Source organism: Schistocerca nitens, chromosome 1 (genome assembly GCF_023898315.1).
Source record: "Schistocerca nitens isolate TAMUIC-IGC-003100 chromosome 1, iqSchNite1.1, whole genome shotgun sequence".
Classification (NCBI taxonomy): domain Eukaryota; kingdom Metazoa; phylum Arthropoda; class Insecta; order Orthoptera; family Acrididae; genus Schistocerca; species Schistocerca nitens.
The window spans coordinates 1,289,001,196-1,289,006,316 of NC_064614.1; the positions used below are offsets into that span (position 1 = coordinate 1,289,001,196).

Sequence of the window (5,121 nt, forward strand, 5' to 3'; positions counted from 1 at the left end):
ACGAAGGAATATGCAGAAACACCACAGAAAAGGAAATAAATTTGAAGATAATACGTAGGCAAGGGAAGAATGAAAGTGAGATGGGTGATACCGTAATGTCAGAAGAAATTAATAGTACACTGAGTTATTTAGACTAAAAAAAGCACTGGAAATAGACGAGATTCCCACAAAGCTACTGAGAGTGTTGTGAAGCCAATCACAATATAAGCTTTACAGGTCAAGATACGGCACGAAATATAACTTCACGAAGAATGTAATAATCCCAGTGTCTAAAAGCGTAGGTCCTGACAGGCGTGAGTAACTCAAAGAATAAAAAAAACACTAAATTCTCTGACACACAGTTCCTGTTAACATTAGTTTGGGTATCTGGGCCATGATTTTACAACGTGAGCACGTAGTGGCTAATGTAGTACTAGCCTGAGAAGCACTAATATGTTAAATTAATATCTGAACTATCTTTTATTATAATACAACATGCAGCCTACAAATATATTATAAAGGAATGTAATTTTATTGATGTTTAAACTTAAAGGGAAAAAAGAAAAAGAAGCCATAAGGGCCTAGATACCCCTACAAAGTGGGAAAATGGGCCACAAGGGCCTTGGTTCCATAGAAACTGTTGTTTGAATTGAGGTAAGTGGGCCTGTTGGCAAACATCTAAACCCCTGAGAAAATTAATAAAAGGCATTTCAGTGACCCTGTAGTTGAGTTATCGACAACGTAAGATAACACCTTCAAAGTGACTGAGTATGAAATCAATTCAAATTTTCGAATAACACAACTTTTATTTTACAATTACTGGTAAAGATCAATCCAACTACAGGTATTAATATTTAAGTATTATACCATATGTGTAGTTAAAAAAAGTTAATAAATATTCGATAGGTCACTCAAATCATCAGTAAACCTAATCATGTCCTTGAATCTAGCAGAGCTGCTTCTAAGAGGCATTGACAGCTTCCTTACTACATGTAATGTAAGCCTCTTCTTCTGTTTCCATAGACTTCATTGTTTGGGAATGACGTCTGCAAAACATGACATCATATCCAGTGTGCCACTGGTCTGTCACTTTTGCTATGTACAGCCTGAAATTCACTTCTGATTTTGCATAGACTTTGACAACACACAATTCACCCACTTCTACTGAATTCACATCATGTTCATCTACTTCTTCGTCAGAATAACTTACAAAAGCATAATCATCGCCACTGTCACACACAGGAAATTGATCACTTTCTTCACTTGTCTCTTCAGCGGCGATACTATGTTTCTACCTTTTAAATTTTTTGCTGGCAGCAGGCTCAGAAAGGTTGATCTTTGCCAACTCTTTCTCTTTTTCTCTTGCAGAGTGTTTGAGTGTCTTTTTGTTCGCTTCCTCCTGCTTTTCTGTTTCCTCTTTTTCTTTCTTTAATAAATATTGTTTTTATGTAATAATCTCGCAGTTGGTAAGAAGTCTTTTACGATTCTTATCACCTGTTTCAGGGTTTTTCTCACTCTTAAGTATGTCCAGGCAACGGCCTTGCCGCAGTGGATATGCCGGTTCCCGTCAGATCACCGAAGTTAAGCGCTGTCGGGCGTGGCTGGCACTTGGATGGGTGACCATCCGGGCCGCCATGTGCTGTTGCCATTTTTCGGGGTGCACTCAGCCTCGTGATGCCAACTGAGGAGCTACTCGACCGAATAGTAGCGGCTCCGGTCAAAGAAAACCATCATAACGACCACACGCCCCTCCTATCCGCATCCTCAAATGAGGATGACACGGCGGTCGGATGGTCCCGATGGGCCACTTGTGGCCTGAAGACGGAGTGCTCTTAAGTATGTCCAACAACAGGTCTTCGAAACTTTTGCGGCATACTCCTGTGGATGTACTGTCTACTCCTGGTGGGTTTGTAGCTGTGGATGCAGCGATAGCAACCATTCCCGGTGGCGCTGTCTCTATAGGTTTAGAAGCTGAAGACACTATGTCTGTTCAGTGGCAGTCTATTTCTTGTCGGATGGTAGCTACCTGTTTAAATTTAGGCAATTTTTTTTGTACTTCATCAGATCAGTTGTCTTGAATATTGATGTTAGGATTACTTCTTTGTTAACCCCCTGTACTTCCCAATCATAAATTCCAGTAGTCTTAAATCCATTGATAATATTTGTTACGGGCACAACTGAGATAAATGTGTGCTTAAGGATTTTTTTTTGCGTGGATTTCCTTTTTGCCATTTACATAATTCACTGTCCCATTTGGTCTTGAGGCTTTTAAAAACTGCCACATCGAGAGGCTGTAATAGGTGTGTAGTATGGGGAGGTAGCTTCATAATGGTGACATGATTTTGTTGGGATAGTCTGATCAATTTAGTTGAAATATGTATAGTATGACCATCATAGATTAACAGCACTGGCCTTTCTTCACCTATATTTGGTAGAAACAAATCACGAAACCAATTGAAGAATAAAGTGGTTTCCATCCATCCACGTGCAGTTGCTGAAACTACTGTTTGCGAAGCAAGATCTGCATTAATCCAATTCTCCATTACATATTTGCCTTTGAATACGCAAAGTAGTGGAAGCTTTTAACCTGCAGCAGAACAGCATAAGAGCACCGATGTATTTTCACGCCCAGATATATTTGTTTTGCGTCTGCTTTTTGCACCAACGACCCCAACAACTCTGATTTTCGATGGATCACGACAAAACGAGGTTTCATCACAGTTGAAAATCCTCCATGAAGATTCAGTTCCCATACAGTTTTCTCTAAAACATCAAAGAAGCTATGTACTACCCATAGGTTGACTTGCTCACGCCTTACGTGTTCGATACTTTGTGGCTTCTTGAATGACAAGTGATGCCTAATTCTAAAATTTATAAACTAGTCTACACCAGGCCTCTGGTCTTTGAAAGTAATGGACAAAAATGGTTTTGGCTTATATCGACAAGAAGTTTGGGATTTAATTCAATGTTACATCAGATAAAACAGCATCCCTTGTAGATTCAATCAGTTCACAATCTCATCTTCTTTAGCAGCAAACTCTTCGATTCAGCACCTCCACCACCACCACCACCACCACCACCCTTCACTACGAGTGCCCAGAATACGATGTTTCAGTGTAGATCTAGGAACACTGTGGAATGTAGCTGCTCTTGGTGGTTCTATTGCCATTCCGAACATTTTAGATAGCTTTTTCTAAATCCTCTTCAGAGTAGCTAATGCTAGTTCCCCTCTGAATTTTTCTGACGTATGTTCTCACCATTATCTGCAAAAATAGTTAGCGAGATAGTCAAAAGAAGTTTAGGCTAGGTTAAATTAATGTTAGATTAGACAGTTAGAACTCTAATTCTACCTGATGTCTACTCTTTAACATAATAATTTAGGGACGGAAACCTGGCTGAAACCAGATGTAAACAGTAATGAAATTCTAAACTCGGATTGGAATATATACCGCAGAGACTGGCTGGACAGTGAAGGGGGAGGCGTGTTTATAGCGATAAAAAGTGCAATAGTATTGAAGGAAATTGACGGAGATCCGAAATTTGAAATAATTTGGGTGAAGGCCACGGTTAAAGCAGGCTCAAACATGATAATTGAATGTCTCTATAGGACCCCTGGCTCAGCAGCTGATGTGGCAGAGCACCTGAAGGAAAATTTGGAAAATATTTCGAGTAGATTTCCCGACCATGTTATAGTTTTGGGTGGAGATTTTAATTCGCCGTATATAGACTGGGAGAGACAAACGTTTATAACGGGTGGCAGGGACAAAGAATCGAGTGAAATTTTTTTAAGTGCATTATCTGAAAACTACCTTGAGCAGTTAAACAGAGAACCGACTCATGGCGATAACGTATTAGACCTTCTGGTGACAAACAGACCCGAACTATTTGAAACAGTTAACGCAGAACAGGGAATCAGCGATCACAAAGCGGTTACTGCATCGATGATTTCAGCCGTAAATAGAAATATTAAAAAAGGTCGGAAGATTTTTCTGTCTATCAAAAGTGACAAAAAGCAGATTTCAGAGTACTTGACTGCTCAACACAAAAGTTTTGTCTCAAGTACAGATAGTGTTGAGGATCAGTGGACAAAGTACTGACTTGGCATAAAATCCTAAGAAATTTTAGTCTTATGTCAAAGCGGGAGGTGGATCAAAGCAAAATATCCAGACACTCTGTGACCAAAATGGTACTGAAACAGAGGATGACAGACTAAAGGCCGAAATACTAAATCTCTTTTTCCAAAGCTGTTTCACAGAGGAAGACAGCACTGTAGTTCTTCTCTAGATTGCCGCACAGATGACAAAATGGTAGATATCGAAATAGATGACAGAGGGATAGAAAAACAATTAAAATCGCTCAAAAGAGGGAAGGCCGCTGGACCTGATGATATACCAGATCGATTTTACGCAGAGTACGTGAAGGAACTAACCCCTTCTTGCAGCGGTGTACCATAGGTCTCTAGAAGAGCGTAGCGTTCCAAAAGATTGGAAAAGGGCACAGATCATCCACGTTTTCAAGGAAGGACGTCGAACAGATGTGCAGAACTATAAACCTATATCTCTAACATAGATCAGTTGTAGAATTTTGGAACACATATTGTGTTCGAGTATAATGACTTTTATGGAGACTAGAAATCTATTCTGTAGGAATCAGCATGGGTTTCGGAAAAGACGATCGTGTGAAAGCCAGCTCGCGCTATTCGTCCACGGGACTCATAGAGCGATAGACTCGGGTTCCCACGTAGATGCCGTGTTTCTTGACTTCCGCAAAGCGTTTGATACAGTTCCCCACAGTCGTTTAATGAACAAAGTAAGAGCATATGGACTATCAGACCAATTGTGTGATTGGTGTAGTGGACTGACAAGGCAGCCAGTCCACAGGGACGGGTAGCCTAAACGCACGCGTACACACACGCCGACTGGCGTTAAGTCTGAAACAGGATACGTGATGAAAGCTATAAAGAAAAGAACGGAGCATCTCGTATACTTAACTTTAATTCATTGTGGTACATTTCTCTTGATAATACAAGTGAGACTCTCTCCAGATATGGTTAATGGCGCCTTGCTAGGTCGTAGCCCTAGACTTAGCTCAAGGCTATTCTAACTGTCTCTCGGCAATTGAGAGAAAGGCTTCGTACGTGTA

General features: G+C 40.4%; 1 pseudogene; it reads left to right on the forward strand.

Annotated features, from left to right (window-relative positions):
- The first annotated feature begins 1,509 nt into the window (after positions 1 to 1,509).
- On the forward strand, positions 1,510 to 1,627 carry LOC126208277 (5S ribosomal RNA; annotated as a pseudogene).
- Positions 1,628 to 5,121: the final 3,494 nt, after the last annotated feature.